The following is a 22,128-nucleotide window of genomic DNA, read 5'->3' as shown; positions in this document are numbered from 1 at the left end:
GCATGAAGTTATCTTGGAGACCTCCCTGCTTTCCCTTGAATCTCTCCATGTCCAGTCTCCTTTTGTCCATAAATGCACAGCTGGATTCTGTATCACCAAAGGAACCTCCCTTGACTCCTGTTCCCGCCAATACCCTGAGTCCTGTTGTGGATGCTCTGGCCTCTCCTGAACCCTTCTATTTCCCCTCCCTGACAGGTTGTGAATCCACCTTAGCCTGGGCCGTGAGTCACTCCTGTTCCTGAGAGGAATTGTCACACCCACGTACTGGGTGATCAACGAGTGTTTGGTGGTTGGATGTTCAGACACGGATGGATGGATGGATGGATGATCAACGGATGGATGAACAGATGGACAGACAGATGGATGGAAAGCCCTGGAGTTGGTGTTGCCCATGAGAAGGGAGATCTTGGAAACAGCGAGTATACTTTATGTGGCAATGGTCTGGAGAGAAGAAATAAAGTGAGTATTCACAACTAATCATTTCACTAGTACCTGGCCCAAAGTGGGAGAACACGGAGCAAACTGCAAGTCACTTTTCTGATCAAAGTTTAATGAGATGAACTGCCCTATGGGACACAGAACCACTAAAATTAATGTGTTTTGTGTCTTGTCTCTGATCAAATGCATTAAATTATCAGAATCATCATTTTAAACACTGTAAATTTGAAGTCCTATGGCCCTAAAGTGATTTCTGATTTTCTTGCTCCTTTTTCCTGGAAAGAAATAGAGACTGCGGACTTTCAGAACTGTTTGCAAATCCCTCAGCCTGACTGGAACTCCAGACCAGGTGCCCTAGACCTACGCGAGGCAAAGAATGTTGAGTTTGGATCTCTGAGTATTTTCTTCAGTTGAAAGAGGAGACACACCACGGAAAATGCCAACCAGACTGCCTCCGTGACAGAGGTTATTCTGCTGGGCCTTTCAGCCCACCCAAAGCTGGAGAAAACGTTCTTTGTGCTCATTCTGCTGATGTACCTGATGATCCTGCTGGGCAATGGGGTCCTCAACCTGGTAACTGTGTTTGTCTCTCACATGCACACACCCATGTACTTCTTCCTGGGAATTCTCTCCTTCCCGAGCATCTGTTACACAACCTCCTCAGTCCCCCTCTCCCCCCCATTCTTGATAGCTTCCTGACCCCTAGGAAAACTATCTCCTTCTCAGGCTATGCCGTCCAGATGATTCTCTCTTTTGCCATGGGAGCCAGAGTGTGTGCTCCTGGACATGATGGTGTTTGACTACTATGTGGCCATCTGCAACCCCCTTAGATACTCTATGGTCATGAGCAAGCCTGCCTATGTGCCATGGCTGCAGGCGCCTATGCAGCTGAAAGTGCTGCCTCCATGGTTCAAACATCCTTTGTGATGAAGCTGCCCTGCTATGGGAATAACATCATCAACCACTTCACCTGTGAGATCTCAGCTGTCCTGAAGTTGACCAGCGCTAACATCTCCTTGAATGAGATCAGTCTGGTAGTGACAAATGTGATCTTCCTTGCAACCCCAGTCCTGTTCATTTTTGTCTCCTTATGTGTTCATTGCTATCATTGCTACCTGTCATTGCTACCATCCTGCAGATCCCCTTAGCTGAGGGGAGGAAAAAGGTTCTCTCCACCTGCTCTTCCCACCTCCTGGTCATGGTCATCTTCTATGGGACCATCCTCTTAATGTACGGGAAGTCCAAGTCCAAGGACCCGCTGGGGGCAGACAAACAGGACCTTTCAGACAAGCTCATTTCCCTCTTCTATGGAGTGCTGACCTCTACACTCAACCCCATCATCTACAGCCTGAGGAACAAGGATGTGAAGGCTGCTGTGAGGAACCTGGTAAGTCAGAAATGCTTCCCCCAGTGATGTTTGGAGGACAGATGTCCCTGTAGTTCTGTGCCTCTTGGCTGCTCTCACCCACAAATCTCAGAAGAATGTATCCCCTAAAGAAGATACACCTGAAGAATGTTTACCAGAAAATTGACTTACACATGTAATGGAGAACTTTGGCTGTTACTGGACCCAATTGTTAAAAATGATGAAACCTAAAACCTAATGGGAATGTGACTTGAGAGGATGGAAGTGGAAGGCTGCTGAAAACACAAGTAGTGATTTTTCTGATTCTCTACTGTGCAAATCTGAATTTACCTTTGTCAGAAGGTTATTCCTTTGTTTTGAAAAATAGCTTTGCGTACCTTTGTGTTATATAAAGGTCCAAGATCCTACTCTGGAAAGGAAGCACTGAAGACGATGTGGGGCAAAACGTCATGACATAACAGTATAAAAAATTATCCTTATTATAGATGAAATGGCACATCTTCAAATTTTATTTTCCTTGGTGGCAGGGCTGAGATTGGAGATGAGAATGCAGCTGGCATTTTTCCTTTCCCTGACACTCAGAGGTGTTGGGACCAAGTCGATTTCACGTAAGGCATTTCCTTTGAGGGCAAGTAGGCCAGATCTTGCAACACGCGTGTGGAGGATCTTAGCCTGGGAGCACTCAGAGTTTCATTTTCCTTCCCTCAGTAAGTCTTGTTTAAGTTCACAGTCTGGCCCTACAGTCTGGGGAGTTAAAGGATGGACCTGTAGGGGGAGAGCAGAGCAGGGCTACCACAGCAAGCTGAGGGAGGCTGGAGTCAGGATGGTGAGACGTGACCAGCAGAAGATGGAGCAAGGTGGCTGACTGAGGAGACCTGGATGACAAAACTGAAAGGTGGAGCCAATTCACTGTGAACCTGACAAGAGGTCCAGAAGTAAAATGTGTGAGGGTCTCAGGCAGTAGAAACACAAAAGGGGGCAAAGATATTGCAAGGGAGAGAACTTCGAATGTCTCTTTTTCCTTGAGGCAATTGGATGTCTATTTTTTCCTGAGAATCAAAACTTTCTGATGGAGACAAACACTCCTTGCTCAAGTATCCCGGGCTCCTCCTGTCTGAGACGTGGCCTGCCACTCTCTTCAGCCCTGCAGGTGCTCTCCTGCCCATACTGGGCAGAAACGTGCACACCGCTCACTGCCTGTGTGGCCCCTTCAACAGTCTCTCAGGCTGTAGGAGCCCAGGGTTATGTTCCTGTTTCACTTTTTCAAACCCAGTATTATCTGTCCCATGCTGGTGTGAATTTGCCTTTTCCTATTGAGCACAGAGCCCATCTACACCCTCTTATCTCACTATAGAGAGGACGGCATCAACTTGGGATAAATTCCAACCATTTGTAAGTTAAGAATTGACTTAAAATGAAACATAGTTGCAGAACAAAATTTCTCTTACACATACTTCATCTTACTAGTTTTGACTTAGAGGACTGTGCCTGGTTCCCCTCCCAGATCCTTCTGTAGGACTGAAGGACGTGTTCCTCCAGCTGCTGAAGGTGCTACTGGCAGATGGCTTCCAGCTGTCAGACGTCTTCGGGAGTTAGCTAAAGAGGGCTCTGAGCTGAAGACAGCTGACTCACCCAAGGTCATGCCCACTTCTTTGGGACACCCCAGATCCAATGACTGATTGATGGAGGGACATAAATGTCTTGCCACAACTCAGGACAGCTCTGAAGGGCCATCCCAGGGCCAGAGTTCCCCATGGGGTTGACAGGCCTTTGTTGAGACTGCATCACAGCCCAATTTCCCCCTCTGCCCAATCCTACTTCCTTATCCTCCCCTCCATCAGTGTTGATCCCAAGAGCACTTCCTAATAAACCTCCTGCACCCCCATCTCAGACTCCGCTTCCCAGCAAACCCAAACTGTAACACCATGCAAACTCCAACTCTCAAGTAACACGTGTGTTCTCTTTTCAGAGAGTTCTATGGGCGCTGGCAATACTTAGCAAGAATCATGGAGATCGTCGGGTGAGGCAGCATAATGTAGTGTTAGCATCAGAAGCTTTGGAACCAGACCGTGGTTGGATTCCAGCTCCTGTACTTACCGTGGTTATAACCTTGAACTTTGCTTTCTATTGTAGACAATTTTTTTGAAATTGTCCTGCCAATCCCCACCCTGCCCACCTCCCTAGTTCAGTGTTTCCCAATCTTTTTCTTGCCAGGGAACTCAAAGAAAATAATGGGATTTGTTTGGCACCCTGAGGTAAGTGGATGAGTCTACTCATGGCTGAAGGCAATTCACCTGGGGGCTGAGGTCACTACATGTCCTGCTTAGTGAGCAGGGGGACTCTGAGCCTGGCATATCGGGAGACTGGCATATTGGTTAGAAAGCCCTGCCAGAGGTAGAATGCCTCCTCCATTAGCACCTGATGACAGGACAGTTATGCCCCTTTTCCTGGCCAGGGATGACTGGACACTTTACCCCAACTGGGCTAATCATACTTTCTCTCCAAGAAATTTGGAATTTGGATATAGAGACCCTTGTTAGTTGGCATAGAGCTCTTGAACTTAGAGACCACATAAAGGCAGGATTGATGTGGTCATGTGCCTTGTAAGAGAGAGAAAGCTGGTCTGCAGAAAGAGATGGCAATCAAATGCACAAAGAGAACCACACTCATGTGAAAACAGAAACAGAGCCTGCAATACACAAGCTAAGACTTTGAAAAGTCGTTTTTCTTTTGTTTTATGGGAAGATTTAAACCTACATGAAAGTAGAGAAAATAATAAAATGAATCCTTTGGCATTCATCTCCCAGATCCAGGGATGAACTGTTCATGGCCAAACTTGTTCATCCATTCCCCCATGAATTATTTCTCCCTCTGTTGGATTATTTCAAAACAAATCCCAGATTATCATAACATTTCATCCTTAAATATTTCAGTATTGATCTCTAAAAATGATTAGTATTCTTGTAAAATATAAATAGTTTAACATTATCATACCTAAAGCTCAACAGCAATTCCTTGATATTGGGAATTATCCAGCATTTATATTTCCCCAAATGTCTTATAAATGTTTTATTTATTTCAAAGTGTTTATTTGAACCAAAATCCGAATAAGACTATACATTACGATTAGACCCTTTTAATCCATATTTCTCTCTTCTTCTATCGCTTTCTGTTTTAATTTACTTTTTTGGGAAGGAATCATTTCCCACTATGGGAAACCATAGAGTTTACCACAGCCTGAATTTTGCTGATTATTGTCTGTAGTGTCTGTCCTTGTATTTCTTACAAATTGGTGATTAGATCTAGAAACATGAATTTCTTTTCATTGTAGTGTAGTTTTGAGCCTTTGATTCCCGAGATCTTTTGACATGACCCTAGTATCTTTGATGGCTTCCTTGCTTTCTGGTATGTTGAGATGTTTCAGGCTCAACAGTTCCTCTCCAACATGGAAGCAACCATTTTTTTCTAAGGAGCTTTTGTTTCCTTTAGTGGGGAATAGTATTGAGAAACCATAATCTGGGTATTAGGGGTGCTATTGAGTTTATTATAGTTTCAAGAACTTTTCAGTGGAAAGAGCTAGGATATATACATATTTCCTATATTTGAATTATATGTATGTATGAATGAAGTATTTAATCATATATATAAATATGTATACAATCATATATATGTGTATATATTCCATACGATTCAAAGTGAGATCTACAGAATTTTTACTTAACCTCATTGATTTTCATACCTGTATCTGCCTCATGAAATTCGTGAAAACTAGAGAAAAGATTTTTATTTTGTTTAATGTTTTTTAAGTTGAGGAGAAGAAGTGAGACATCAGAGTGATAACATTTTGAAGTCTTCAAATTGGATGGACTAGTGGTCATTTCCATACCGGATCAGACAGAGCCAAATCCTAAGCCAGAAACTAAGAGAGTTGAGCAACAACCAGATCTCCAGCACAGAAAAACTCACTATACCAGGTCCCTCTAGGACCAGGGGTGAAGGGAGTGCCACTAAAATAAGAAGGATTAGGTAAAAAGTTTATAAGAAACAGTGTCCCTATACCCTTCCCTCATTCCGTGACACTGGGCAACTGTTCCTTACCTACCCCATCAAGAAGTTTATTCTCTAGAGAGGATAAAACAGTGGCTCCCTGGACTGAGGGACAAAGGGCACAGTTTAGAACCTGGGTGCTGTATCTTTCCAGGGAGAAAAAAAAACTATCGTTAACCTAAAAAAATAAAGCAGGCAGTTATTGTACCAGTAAAATGGGTTTATTCAGGAATAGCAAAGATTTGCAACTCAGGACAAGCAGGCTATAGCAAAAGTCATAGGCAAGACCAGCAAACAAAGGAGAGGAATATTATTTTATAGAGAAAAGGGAGGAAGTTGGGAGGGATTGTTTTGAAAAAAAAGTTCATTGGTGGAAAGTGCAAGTTCAGGGTGATTACAGTTTCTCACTAGCTGAGTTTCTGGGGGAAGTCAATTTCTTCTTGGGGATGCAATGTACATCTTTTCTTGTTAGAGTCTGTCATTGACATTCTTCCTGTTGAGGACTTCTTTCTGTTGGGGTCTGTAATTGACAATCTTTCCTGTAATTGACCTCAAGTGGTACTGTGTAAGAACTCCCTCTTCTGGCCTCCTGACTCCATTTTAAATGAAATTTCCCTTTACTAATTTTCAAATTTCTCCTTTTGATCAAAATCTTTCTTCAAAAGCACCACTGATCAAGAGTCAGGTTTTTCCAGATTCAATGGCCTTTTGTCCCTCAATGCTAGGAAGAAACTTTCCTGGGTGTCATGTCTCACGTCAGAGGGAAAGTGTACAGACTGGAAACCTATTGAGGTCACATTCATTTTCAAGGAGAAGTAGGAGGGATTCTCAGGAACTTCATATTGAAAGCCCATATTCTATCAAGATCATAAGCATTGGAGATCATCTCAAAGAGGTAAGTTAGCATCAAAGTTTTGGCAGATGACTTAAAAATAGTTATACAAAACAGAATTAAAAGTAAAGCACACTCAAACTGAGAGCATGAAGACACAGTGCAGGAATAAACATGAAGCAATAGGTGGTGAACTCTCTGCAAAAACAGTATAACTTTAAAAACATATTTAAACAGTATTGTTATCTTGAAAGAACTGTTTGGAGCTAAATGTCATCCAATTATATAGTCTGTAAGGTTGTAAATCCAGATACTATGAATTTGGATAAGAATCCAGAGTGAGTTAATAGTCCAGATGAAAGAAAAATTTCTGTGAATTCGGAACCTTCTAACTCTTTAGAAACAGCAAGTGGAAAGATTAATTTGTCATGGGATTGTGATGAGGCTGTTTCCAAAAGGCCATAATCAAAAGAAGAGGGTTCCCCCTTTGCAGGGTCCTGGGGAATGTGGACAAGGGCATTGCCCCTCCACAAAAGAGAGGAGAAGCAACAACCAGAAAAAGGCACAGAGGCCTGCTTCAGTCACCCTGGGAAAGCTGTCCACCTGAGATGTCGGCTGCCTCTCCTCCCAGTCAGCTTGGCCTGGAAGTCTCCAGCATTTGTTCAGGACCAGATGTCAGGTGGAGCCTTCTTTAGTGCCGAGATGTGTACCCAAGTTTCAAATCCCTGGGTAGTGAGGAGGACCTGGTATAGTCCCTTTCTAAGAGGTTCAAGGGCAATAAGAAAATTGGAAACATTAGTTTGAAGAGACATAGCCAGACATTTAAGGAAGCTAGAACTTAGGATCCAGTACAGCTTACAAATGTATAACAAAACCTTAAGGATAATAAATAGGACTAAAATTTAATATGTGCAAAGGTAAAAACATTTTTTTCTTTCCATGATTATCCCATTTTTATAAAAGATAAGCATAGTAAATATCTGAGTCTATGTATATCTCTCTTGAATATGAAATTTCAGCCAAAGTAATGGTATATTTGCTAATACAGCAAATATTTCCAATTGTGTTCTATTATAAGGAGAACAGATTCTCATTGAATTTATGCAAATACATATATTTTCTTGAAAGGGTTACTTAGGAGTTTCCAAATTCTAGAGGAATCAGGTAGGGAGAAAAAGATAAATGTTTCAACCCTTGTTGTAAAGATACGTTTTCTCAAAGGAGAGGAGAAAAAGGGGTTCTTTCAACCCAGTTCAGTGTGGTGGTCTTAAAGTTATCCTACATCTGCATTTTAGAATATTTGTCAGGATATTTTCCAGGAACTTCATTGAAGATAAAACATATTTGCAAAAGCACCAGAGTAAAATAATAACTGTCTGTAAATAACAAAAGACATAAAAATAGGAATGGTTAAAGATGTGGTGAACATTCATTATAACATAGTTGACAAATAAATTTGGTCATTTATGACTGATAACAATATACCAGAATATATCGGAACTTTCGTACAATCTCTAGAACATTTATTTTAATAACATTCACTAATATAATATAATATAATATAATATAATATAATATAATATAATATAAGAAGGTTTATCATCATTTATTTGACAATGCTTCCCACATAATTTGGCATATCAAATAAGCCTCATTAGTTTGACATCTCCCTTTTTATAAGAGAGAACAAATCCTTTGAGAAGTCCCAGGGGCCCTCTGGAAATTCCCAAAGTTGCTTTCAGGTCAAAAAGACTTTATTTACAATTTGATATGGGGAAAGTTTGTCAAAAATATCAAAAAATTTTGAATGTTTGACCAAATAAGATCACAGAAAATTATAAAACAATACTTAATTATCCATTTAACCAAAGTGACAAAGATAAATATAGAAGATTACATAGCTCAAAAACCTTAGCTCTTCGTAGTAGAAAAGACTCAGCTTTTAACATAAATCACAAGAAAAAATTTTGACAAAACACAAAAAGGTAAGGAAAAACCTTTCACCATCTCTTATCAGGATCAGACCAATAGTCCAAGAAAGATTTCTACCCTTAGCAGATGAAAGGATGTTAAGTTCCAGTTTTACACAAGTACCCTATTAAGATTACAGCTTTTTAGAAAACTCATAGCAATTTTATTTAATCTTATTCAGCTTGATCACATATAAAATTTCTTTTCAATGATTTCTGCTTCACAAACTTTCTACAATTTTCTTTTTTCCTCAAGAAAAATGTATCTCCATACCTTATACCTTTCTAACCAAAAACAGATATCTTACTTACCTTGCATACAAAGATGTTTCCCTTATAATTCCTAAAAATATATTTCCTTCATAGTAAGTTTTCTAATGTGACACAAAACGTATTTGCCAATAGATCCAAATAGCTTTAGTTGTTTTGTAAAGGAAGCCAGTGGACAAACTTATTTGGAAGTGATTTAGACATTCACTGAGTTCCCATTATTTAATTTAACCTAGAAAACCTTTAAAGTTTTAGGTTGCCTGAAAATATTTGGGGAAACTATTTAAAGGGTTCACTTATAAACTTTTATTCCATTTATGTCTGCTTAATTTATATGTTTTCAACAATTGTGTTTGGCTTTCTTACGAAAATTTCACCATACCAAGTTACTTTTTTTGTGGACAAATTTTGTTACAGAGATAATATGAGCTTATTCAATTTTAAGCAAACTTAGGTAGAATAAAATTATTATACTTAGAGGTAGTATTTCCAGGGGGTAATTACTGTGGAGGCTGAGGAGGTGGCAGTGGTGACCCAGTTGAAGGCAGAGGAGTGATGTCAGCATCATGGCGGAGTGAGCTCTCCCTACAAACTCTCCCCTCAAAGATACAACAAAAAGGACATTCATATTCCAACAGAGGACATCTACACAGCACAGAAGACGTCTGAGAGACCCATTCAGCCATACTTCGGAAGGTCGTGGTGCTGGAGGTCCCCACAAGGAAGTGGAATGAGGTAAGAGAACACTTCTCTTCCTCTCCAAAGGACAGCAACCCAGGGATTCCCTGTGGCCTCTGGGAGGAAAGAAGGTGGGAGGGTGATCTCTGTGGGAACACCATAGATCTCTGAGGTCCCTCACAGCTCAGGGGAAAGTCTGCCACAGAGGCGACTAACTATCATGGGGATATCTTCACCAAGCCAGCCAGCATCCAGGAGAGCAGATAGCAAGGGCAGAGTGAGAAGCCCCAAGAATGTGCAGGAGAAATAAAGTGCCTTTCCCCCCACCCAGTGCCCTGGTCCAGCACCTGGGAGCTGTCTCTGTCAATCATAGTGGGCTCAAAATATGCATCTCTTGACCCCTACCTAGTAGTGACAGGTGGAAGCAGCGATCAAATACTACCACAATGTGAAAACACAAATCAGCACCATCTAGCAGTATGAAAAACTATATTAAATCTCCAGATGGAAAATGACAAGTAACCAGAAATCAATCCAGAAGACACAGAAGTCTACAATCCAAATGACAGAGAATTCAAAATAGCTATCATTAAAAAACTCAAAGAGTTGAAAGAGAATGCAGATAGACAATTCAACGAGTTCAGGAGCTACTTCACAAAAGAGATTGAAACTATAAGGAGAACTAATTAGAAATATTGGATATGAAAAATACAGTGGATGAGATAAAGCAGAATATGGATTCCCTGAATGTTAGAGCAGAGATCTTGCAGGAATGAGTCAGCAACATTGAGGACAGAAATATAGAAATGCTTCAGATGGAGGAGGAGAGAGAACTAAGACTAAAAAGAAATGAAGAAAATCTCCGAGAAATATCTGACTCAACTAGGAAATGCAACATAAGAATTACAGGTATTCAAGAGGGAGAAGAGAAGGAGAATGGAGCAGAAATCTTGTTCAGAGAAATAATAGCAGAGAACTTCCAAAATCTGAGGAGGAAGATGGAAATCCACATGAAAGACGCCACTACATCTCCTAACTATGTCAATGTAAAGAGACCTACTGCAAGGCATATAGTAGTGAAGCAAGTAAAAGTCAATGACAAAGAAAAAATACTAAGGTCAGCAAGGAAGAAGAAAATAACTTAAAAAGGAACCTCTATCAGGTTTTCAGTGGATTTCTCAGCAGAAACCTTACAGACTAGAATAGAGTGGAATGATATATTCAAAATTCTGCAAGACAAAAACTTTCAGCCAAGAATACTCTATGCAGCAAAAGTATCCTTCACAAATAATGGGGAAATACAAATTTTCCCAGATAAACAAAAGCTAAGGGAGTTCATCACCACAAGACACCCCCTCCATGAGAAATGCTCAAGAAAGCCCTCATACTTTAAAGAGAAGAAGAAAGGGGTTACAAAACCCTGAGTAAGGAGATAAATAGGTAGACAAAATCAGAACATCAGAACAGGTTATCAAATACTCAGATAAAACATTAAAGATAAAGGGAAGGAAAACACCAAAAACAAAGATAATCTTGTCATTTTAAACACAAACTCACAACACGAGATGGAATACGATGTGACAAAAACAACTTAGGAGGGGAAGAGAAAAGGGACTGAAATCAGTGTAGTCTAAGGAAATAAGAGGTCATCAATAAATAGACTATTGCATCTACAAGATTTTGCATAAAAACCTCATGGTAACCACTAAACAAAAAAGTAGAATAGAGACAGAAATAATAAATAAAGAGAAAACTAAGAAATTCAGCATAAAACTACCAGCCAAATTGGTTGTCTGAAATACATGCAACAAGAAACAAAGGAAATGCAGGAGAACTTGGAAACAAGAAGAAAAATGGCAGCATCAAGCCCTCACATACCAATAATCACTCTAACTGTAAATGGATTGAATTCTCCAATAAAAAGACACAGGGTGGTGAGATGTATTAAAGAACAAGACCCAACAATATGCAGCCTCCAGGAAAAACATCTCAGCAACAATGACAAACACAGGCTCAGAGTGAAGGTGCAGAAGACGATACTCCAGGCTAACAGCATACAAAAGAAAGCAGGTGTCACAATACTTATAGCAGATAGACTTCAAGATAAGACAGGTAAAGAGAAACAAAGAGGGACAGTATATAATGATCAAAGGGACACTCCACGAAGAAGACATAACATTTATACATACCTATGCACCCAACACAGGAGCACCAAAGTACATAAAGCAACTATTAAGAAACCTTTATTGAGACATTAACAACACCATCATAATAGTAGGGGACCTCAACACTCCACTCACATCAATGGATAGATCATCTAGACAGAAAGACAACAAGGAAACAGTGGAATTAAATGAAATACTAGACCAGATGGACTTAATAGAGATATGTAGAACATTCCATCCCAAAACAGCAGAATACACATTCTTCTCAAGTGCACATAGAACATTCTCAAGGATAGACCATATGTTGGGAAACAAGGCAAGCCTCAAAAAATTTAAGAAGACTGAAATAATAACAAGCTTCTTTTCCAACCACAATGCTATGAAACTAGAAATTAATTACAAGAAAAAAGCTCAGAAAGGGACAAAGCTGTGGAGACTAAAGAACATGCTACTGAGCAACCAATGGATCATTGAAGAAGTTAAAGGAGAAATCAGAAAATATCTGGAGACAAATGAAAATGAAGATATACTATACCAACTCATATAAGATGCAGCAAAAACAGTACTAAGAGGGAAATTCAATGCAATACAGGTTCACCTTAACAAATAAGAAAAATCTCAAATAAGCAATCTCAAACTACACCTAACAGATTTAGAAAAAGAACAAAAAATGCCCAAATTCAAAAGAAGGAGAGAAATAATAAAAATCAGAGCAGAAATAAATGCCATTGAAACAAAAAAGGCAGTAGAAAGGATCAATGAAACAAAGAGCTTGTTCTTTGAGAAGATAAGAAACATTGACAAACTGCTAGCCAGACTTACAAAGGAAAAAAGAGAGAAAGCTCAGATAAATAAAATTAGAAATGAAAGAGGAGAAATTACAATGGATACCACAGAAATACAAATGATTATAAGAGAATACTAGGAAAAGCTATATGCCAACAAATCGGATAATCTAAAAAAAAAATCGATAAATTCTTAGACTCTTATGACCTCTCAAAGCTGAATCAATAAGAAATAGAGAATCTGAATAGACCAATCATAAGTAAAGACATTGAAACAGTAATCAAAAACCTCCAAAAAAATAAAAGTCCAAGACAAGATGGTTTCCCTGGGGAATTCTACCAAACATTCAAAGAGGATTTAATACCTATCCTTCTCAAGCTATTCGAAAAAATTAGGGAAGACGGAACACTTCCTAACACATTCTGTGAGGCCAACATCATTCTGATACCAAAGCCTTACAAGGAAACAAAAAAAGGAAAACTACAGGTCAATATCACTGATGAACATAGATGCAAAATTCCTCAACAAAATATTGGCAACATGAATACAGCAATACATTAAAAAGATCATACAACATGACCAAATGGGATTTATATGTGGGACACAGGTATGGTTCGACATCTGCAAATCAATTAGTGTGATACACCACATTAACAAAATGAGGAATAAAATCCACATGATCATTTCAATAGACACAGAGAAAGCTGTTGACAAGATCCAACAGTCATTTATGACAAAAAAACTCTTAACAAAATGGGGAAAGAAGCTCAACATACCTCAACATAATACCTCAACATAATAAAGGCCGTATGTGACAAACCCGCAGCCAACATCATACTCAATGGGGAAAAACTGGCCATCCCTGAGATCAGGAACAAGACAAGGGTGCTCACGCTCACCACTCTTATTCAATTTGTACTGGGGGTTTTGGCCAGAGCGATTAGGCAAGAAAAAGGAACAAAAGGAATCCAAGTGGACAATGCAGAAGTGAAACTCTTGCTGTTTGCAGATGACATGATTTTATATCTAGAAAACCCTAAAGAATCCATGAGAAAACTATTAGAAATAATGGACAACTACAGCAAATTTGCAGGGTACAAAATCAACTTACAAAAATCAGTTGCATTTCTATACTTGAATAACGAACTAACAGAAAGGGAACTCAAGAACACAATCCCATTTACAATCACAACAAAAAGAATAAAATATCTAGGAATAAATTTAACCAAGGAAGTGAGACACCTATTCAACAAAAACTATAATATATTATTGAAAGCAATAGATGATGACATAAATAAATGGAAAGAGATTCCATGCACATGGATTGGAAGAATAAACGTAGTTAAAATGCAATCTACAGATTCAATGCAATCCCAATCAGAATCCCAATGACATTCTTCACGGAAGTAGAACAAAGAATCCTAAAATTCATATTGGGCAACTAAAGACCCCAAATAGCTAAAGCAATCCTGAGAAAAAAGAACAAACCTGGAGGAATTACAATCTCTGACTTCAAAATATACTACAAAGCTATAGTAATCAAAACAGCATGTGCCAGTGCACAGTAACAAATACATCAATCAATGGAACAGAATTGAGAGTCCAGAAATAAACCCCCAAATCTCTGGACAGCTAATTTTGACAAAAGTGCTAAGAATATACAATGGAGAAAAGATAGTCTCTTCAATAAATGGTTTTGGGAAAACTGGACAGTCACATGCAAAAGAATGAAAGTAGACCACTATCTTACACCATACACAAAAATTAACTCAAAATGGATCAAAGACTTGAAGGTAAAACCTGAAACCATAAAACTTCTGGAAGAAAGTGTAGGTAGTACACTCTTTGACATCGAACTTAAAAGGATATTTTCAAATACAATGTCTTCTCGGGCAAGGGAAACAAAAGAAAAAATAAACAAATGGGACTTCATCAGACTAAAGAGTTTCTGCAACACACAGGAAACGGATCAAAACAAAAACATAACACACCAATTGGGAGAAAATATTTGCAAATCATACATCCGACAAGGGGTTAATCTCCTTAATATACAAAGAACTCACACAACTGAATAACGACAAAAAGACAACCCGATCAAAAAATGGGCAGAGGATATTAACAGACATTTTTCCAAAGAAGATATACAGATTCTTGAAAAGATGTTCAAGATCACTAATCATCAGGGAAATGTAAATCAAAACTACACTAAGATATCACCTTACACCTGTTAAAATGGCTATAATCACCAAGACAAAAAATAGCAAATGTTGGAGAGGATGTGGAGAAAAGGGAACCCTCATACACTGCTGGTGGGAATGCAAACTGATGCAGCCACTATGGAAAACAGTATGGAGATTTCTCAAAAAACTAAACATGGAAATACCATGTGACCCAGCTCTCCCACTACTGGATGTCAATTCAAAGAACTTGAAATCAACAATTCAAAGTAACTTAGGCACCCCTATGTTCACTGCAGCACTATTCACAATAGCCAAGACATGGAAGCAACCCAAGTGCCCATCGACCAATGACAGGATAAAGAAGATGTGGTATATATATATACAATGGAATATTAATCAGCCATAAAAAAGACAGTATTCTCCCATTCACAACATCATGGATGGATCTGGAGGGTATTATGTTAAGCAAAATAAGCCAGACAGAGAAAGGCAAACACCATATGATTTCATTCATGTGTGGAAGATAAACAAATGCACTGACAAAGAGTCCAGTTCAGTGTTTACTGGGGGAAGGGGGTTGGGGAGTGGGCACAGGGGGTGAAGGGGAGAACTTATACAGTGATGGAAAAGTAATAATGTACAATTGAAATTTCACAATGTTGTGAACTATTATGAACTCAATTAAAAAAAGCATTATACTTAATGTTGCTAACTCTAAAGACATGTCTGTATTAATTAAACCAACAAACTTAAGCTGGCTTTACTTCCAAATGTTTTCCCAGATCCAGTGAACCTGAAAAGCATTTGGATTAGTTTCTATTATGTTTCTGAAAATCTAATTTATATAAGCACTTAGGGTTTTTTTTTCCTGCCAATTAAATAGTGCTCTTTTTATAAATTAATTTTTACAATACAGTCCAAAAGTAGAAAAATCCCACACACATACATGGACATATATAACATACAGATAGGCACAGAGATCTTATAGCCTTGGACAAAATTCAAAAGGAATAGTTGTATCTATATTCTGTTTCTTGCAGATTGACTAAGTTAAGTTTACCTGCTCAGATGGCCAAAGTTTTGTGGTTTTTTTTTTTTTTCCTGTAAGGATCCTTTTAGCTGTTGTTTTGGAGTCATTTTGTCTTTTAGAAATTTCTGTATACCAATCAAAGAATGCATTCCAAGGTGTCTGAGAGGTTTGAGTTTCTCTCTTTTAAAGGTTCCCTTTAAGGTGAATTTATCTAAGGCAAAGATTCCCCAGGATCGCCATTGCAATTTCAAATTATTTAACAGTTTACCCACTTTTTCCAGAAAGGTACAAGATTCTGGTCCTAAACCAGGTGGAACCTATCTTGCCCTTGGATTCCGTAAACACCTTAACTGTGAGGGACCCTGTTTTCCAACAGCAGTTCCAAAACACTGGGAATCATGTTTTCTCCTTTTTTGAACAGAATAAATAATTTGCCAGGAAACTTCAATAAATAGAAACAGATACTAGAACAGGATAAACAGAAATAGAAAACAAATGAACATCATAAAATTGGAGGGCTCAGAATGCAGGAAAAAAAAGCAGAGAACCAGGGGTGTACTACAGAGGTGAGCTGAGACCCAGACTTGGTTTTGCAAAATGTTTAGCAAATTCTCATAACCTAAGTCCTCACAGTAAGTTTTAGATAATGTGTTTTCATCAACAGCAAAAAGAAAATTAGTCTTGATTCACTGGCAAGAGAATCTGCTGTCGCCAGGGACGGTGCCAGAAGTGGGGCTCTTAATTAGGGGGAAGGGGGAAGAGAGGCCTCAGAAGCCTTTTTGTCTTTCTTTAATTGTCTGCTTGCCTCAGTTAATTTAGAAATTGTACTTTTCAGAGAGGCAATTTTAGACTCCTGTTAACACTGGAAGCCTCAAAATAGACATCCTATTCAGTTTTGACAATTTTAGAGCCATGGCTGTCCAATTCAGTTTTAAGAAAGGTAAGTTTGAGGGGTTCAAAAGTTCCCCACAACGGCCATTGGTGTTCTAAATTACTTTTGGTTAAGTTGGTCCATTGAGTTAAAAATGCATATGAAGATGGGCCATAGTTTTTAAACATAAAACCAGCCAGGGTCACTGAAGCAGGAGGCGTCCTGAAAGCATTTAGATGACTGGGATCCCATTTCTCAGAAGTTTTTTGGTTTTTTTCTTAAGCAAAAGAAAAATTCCTCAATAGCCAGCAGGCAAAATACCAGCAGACAGTCACAGTAGGAACAGCCCAATTCCAAAAGCAGTCAGGCCAAAAGCTGAACAGCACAGTTCCAACAGGAGCAGCCATGTTCCAAAAGAAAATGGACCAAAGGCCCAACAAGTACTTGCAGAAACGACAAAGCCCTTATACGGAAAGGATGAAGCCTTTATAAAACAGATTGTGAATAAAGCCTGGAGAGTGGAGCTCCAATCCAGGATGAAATTTACCCTTAAACTCTAGGGTCAGTGAGAAACCCGTGAACTCAGCGGGCTCTATGTGTGGGTAGTGGTATCTGTTTGCTCACCAGCCTCAGAGTCGTTTGGGGGCTTCTTTGGATCCCACTTTTTTGACACCAAATTATACTAACTTAAAAAAATAAAACAGCCACTTATTTTACCAGCAAAATGAGTTTATTCAGGAACAGCAAAGAATTGCAATTCAGGACAAGCAGGCTATAGCAAAAGCCATAGGCAAGTCCAGCAAACAAAGGACAGCAATGTTACAGAGAAAAAGGGAGAAGTTGGGAGGGGTTGTTTTGAATAAAGGCCCATTGATGGAAAGCCAGAGTTCAGGGTGGTGACAGTTTCTCATTGGCTGAGTTGCTGGGGTAGTCGATTTCTTGTTGGGGATGCACTGTATATCTCTTCCTGTTGGAATCTGTCCTTGACATTCTTCCTGTTGAGGACTTCTTTCTGTTGGGGTCTGTAATGGACAATCTTTCCTGTAATTGACCATCTTTCCTGTAATTGACCGCAAGTGGTACTGCATGAGAGGTCCCCCTTCTGGCCTCCTGACTCCATTTTAAATGAGGTTTCCTTTTACTAAAGGATCAAGAATCAGAATGACTTTTGCCTTTGCACCAGCAATACCTTCAAATTCAGAAGGAAGGTGATTTCCAATAAGTTCCTAGAATTGCACACCCCACTGTGGTGGTTAACGTTGTGTGTCAACTTGACTGGGCCATTATGTGCCTAGATGTTCAGTCAAATATTATTCTGGGTGTGGCTGTGAGAGTCTTTCTAGATGAGATTAATATTTAAATCTGTAGACTTCGTAAAGCAGATTGCTTCCTAATGCAGGTGGGCCACCTCCAATCAGCTGAAGGCCTGAAAACAACAAGGCTGAGGAAGAGAGAACCACTCCTGCCTGACTGCCTTCAAGCTGGGGTTTGAGTCTCTGACAGTCCTTCCTGTACTTGCCTTATCGTGACCATGCATTGAGAAAATTCCCTCTTCTCTCTCCATGCCTTGCTGCTCGGGTTGGCTGAGGACACTCATTTCACCCCACATAAATATTCTGCTTTGGCCTGTTCCCAAGAGTGGGAAGTGGGCCACAGTGAGAGCTTAGAAGCAGAAAACATAAAGCAACCCATTCTTTCTGATGGCATTTCTGCCAGATATCTGGTACCTGGTACAGCCCAGCCTGACCGACCCGGAAGAGGCTATCAAAACCATCAGCTTATATTCTCAGATGTCTTCCCCCAAATAATGGCAATTTCCCCCTTTCTTTGAAAAGCTAGGTTTGTAATTGTTATTCAGTTTTTCAAGGTGGAACAATGCATTGGACACTGATACATTTATAGGTGGTGGTAAAACTATGAAGGATATCAATAGAACGTATTTTTGTTTTCTGTTGCTGTGTTACAAACAACCACAAAATTAGCAGCTTAAAACAACACCCAAATATTACCTAACAGTTCTGTAAGTGAGAAGTCTGGGTCGGCTTGGTTGGGTTCTGAGAAAAAATCCACTTCCAAGCTCATTTGGCTTGTTGGAGGAATTCAGTTCCCTGGGGTGGTTGGACTGTGGTCCCAGTTTCCTGGCTGGCTGTTGGCAAGGGTTGTTCTAGGCTTCTTGTGGCAGTTCTCTGATGCTTGTTTGTGGCCCCCTCCATCCATGGAATCCTTCCCATGCTTAGAATCTGACTTCTTCTGCTACCAGCCTGAGAAAACTCTGCTTTTAAAGGTCTAACCTGATTGGGTCAGGCCCACCTGGATAATCTTCTAATCTTAAGGTCAACTGACTGGAGACTTTGATTACATTGACAAAATCCCCTCACAGCAGCACCTAGGTTAGTGTTTGACAGAATCACCACAGGACGGGAATCATGGAGTGAGATGGGGATTGTTAAGATTCTGCTTAGGTTATAAGGATTTCCATGAAAGTCAGAATAAGGCACATCTCTGAAAGAGAGGGAAGAAGGGACTATAATTGGGGAGAGAAATAAGAGGTGATTCTGAGGTACTAAAATGTTCTAATTCTTAACCTTGGGGGGTTCATCATCTGTATCTTTTTTCTTTAAATATTACACATATACTTTTTACAGTCTTCTTTATGTATAATCTAGTTCACAGAAAGAAAAAATCAATGCAAGGCATAATGATTTATGACTGAAATGTGGCATATATTTGATCGAAGATTTTTAGAAGCCAGTGCACCAGACGGGTATGTTTCATTTGTGGAGGAAGTGGGAGGAATCGCCTAAGTGTTGTATTTGTTCCTGACACTGGGCAAGCTCCTCTGGTACACCAAAGATATCTGTGGAATGAGAGCTTGACACATGCACCAACCATCATCCCCAGTATTAGTATTAAATGAGAAGGGGAGAGCTAGAATGTCGTTAAGAAACCAAAGCATGTCAGAAAACAGTGGCCAGGTGTAAGACGCTTCTGGCTGCTGCCTGGGCAGTCACAGCTCTCAGTTTGGATCCTAGAAGTAGAGGTTACCAGAACCCAATGGTAAAGCAGCCATGATCTCACAGAAGCACAGATACAGGGTACTCATCACATGCACGTAAGAAAGACTTCAGGGGCCAGCCCCACGGCCAAGTGGTTAAGTTCACATGCTCTGCTTCAGTGGCCCAGGGTTTCACCAGCTCGGATCCTGAGCACAGAGATGGCACCACTCATCAACTCATGCTGAGGGAGCATCCCGCGTAGCACAACCAGAAGGACCTACAACTAGAATATACAACTATACTGGGGGGTTTTGGGGAGAAGAGGAAGAAAAAAACAAAAAACCCCATGAAAGTTGGCAACAGATGTTAGTTCAGGTGCCAATCTCAAAACAAAACAAAAACCAAAAACGAAAAACTTCAAACAACAGGACATCACCTCTGTGATCAACAGTCCTTTTTCAAGCCCATGGCTGCTAAACCTGTGAAACTCTCATGGCAGGAGGCAGGACCAGATTCATTTATGACTCTCCCAATGCCTTTTAAAGACCTGGCCTAGGGTAGGAGCTCAGAATCTATTTGATGGGACACAGAATAGGGGACCTTCTAAGACACCTGCTTTTTTCTAACCCTGAGCTCCTGGATTGGAAATGGCCAGGGGTACTGAGCTGCAGGCACTCGTCCTGAGCAGTGGGTTTCACATTCGGCCGGGCCTATCGTGGGTTCTGCTGAGAGTTCTCACCGGTCGGGGGTTCGCGTTAGTTCTGGCCGGGCCGGGACGACTCTTCCTCTCGGCTGCTTTCCAATAGCCAGCAGATGGTACAAAGAGATGGAGGGGAGGGATGCTTCTGGAAGGACCTCAGAATAACTGGATCCTGGGGACATAATCCCAGATGTACAAAAAGTTTCTAAACTTTGTCACTTCAATTTCTAAAGTTTAAATTCCTTCAGGGACTGGAATAACCCCAGTGGCATGGTGGGATTTAAATGGCTTCATCTGTACAAAAGACAGTCCTTTGTGGATTTTACCCAGACACAGAATGAAGACAGGAAAGCTTAGCTTTCACCTGTTTCAGGTGCTAACTCCGCTGGCCGCCACTTTCAGAGCGGATTGGCTACTTTTGACCTCTGGACTATTTCCAGACCACAGAGAGGTGATTTTCTTATGATAGACGTAAGAGAGCACTTTTAAAGGAATATGTAAATTCCTGTGGGCCCAGCCACATTCCAGCTTCATCCCTTCTGACTCAGTGGCCTGGGGAGAATTTGGAGGAAAGGGAAACGGACCTTTCAGTGGTGAGACACAAAGTCCAAGAGCGAGAAATTCATGAGATCAGTTAGTTCCTAGGACGGAAGACCTCTAAAAATAATCCATTCCAGAGTGAACATTAGGAAACAGAGGCCCAGAGAGGAAAAGGGACTGAGTGATTCCCATGCACCGAGTGACCGGCAAGCCCAGTTCTTTGGTTAGTGCTCCGGAGGAGACTGGCAGGTGAGTGAAGGAGTGAATGAATGACCAGCCCAGTGGCCTGTGGATTGTCAGAGAGAATCGTAAAGAGGAGGAAGGTAGAATCCCACAGTGCTTGGAGAGGGGAATGGTCAGGAATTGAGGATGAAGAAGATCAGTTATTTCTAGTAGTCCTATGCCCCAAGGGGGGGAAAACATACAAATGGAGTACAGCACTGCTCACAAAATGGATTAAAATGAATCAGCAACATGTGATGTAACTTGAAGTAAATGTATGACGTCTATCTTTATTTATTTATTTATTTTATATTTCTCATTCTTTTTTTTTATTGAGTTATTGATAGGTTACAATCTTGTGAAATTTCAATTGTACATTAATGTTTGTCAGTCATGTTGTAGGTGCACCACTTCACCCTTTGTGCCCACCCCCCACCCCACCTTTCCCCTGGTATCCACTAAACTGTTCTTGGTCCATAATTTTAAATTCCTCATATGAATGGAGTCATACGCAGATTATCTTTCTCTCGCTGGCTTATTTCACCTAACATAATTCTCTCAAGGTCCATCCATGTTATTGCAAATGGAATGATTTTGTTCTGTTTTGCAGCTGAGTAGTATTCCATTGTATATATATACCACATCTTCTTTATCCATTCGTCTGTTGCTGGACACTTAGGTTGCTTCCACATCTTGGCTATTGTAAACAGTGCTGCAATAAACATTGGGGTGCACAGGACTTTTGGGATTGCTGACTTCAAGCTCTTTGGATAAATACCCAATAGTGGGATGGCTGGATTGTATGGTAGTTCTATTTTTAGTTTTTTGAGGAATCTCCATACTGTTTTCCATAGTGGCTGCACCAGTTTGCATTCCCACCAGCAGTGTATGAGGGTTCCTTTTTCTCCACAACCTCTCCAACATTTGTTGCTATTAGTTTTAGATATTTTTGTCATTCTAACGGGTGTAAGGTGATATCTTAGTGTAGTTTTGATTTGCATTTCCCTGATGATCAGCGATGATGAGCATCTTTTCAT

General features: G+C 40.1%; 2 pseudogenes; one reads left to right on the top strand and one right to left on the bottom strand.

The window, feature by feature from the left end:
- Positions 1-312: 312 nt before the first annotated feature.
- On the top strand, positions 313-1,852 carry OR13C31P (olfactory receptor family 13 subfamily C member 31, pseudogene; annotated as a pseudogene).
- Positions 868-1,850, bottom strand: LOC119645426 (olfactory receptor family 13 subfamily C member 31, pseudogene; annotated as a pseudogene).

Source organism: Equus caballus, chromosome 25 (genome assembly GCF_041296265.1).
Source record: "Equus caballus isolate H_3958 breed thoroughbred chromosome 25, TB-T2T, whole genome shotgun sequence".
In the NCBI taxonomy this organism is placed as follows: Eukaryota; Metazoa; Chordata; class Mammalia; order Perissodactyla; family Equidae; genus Equus; species Equus caballus.
This window is presented reverse-complemented; position numbering and strand designations above follow the sequence as displayed.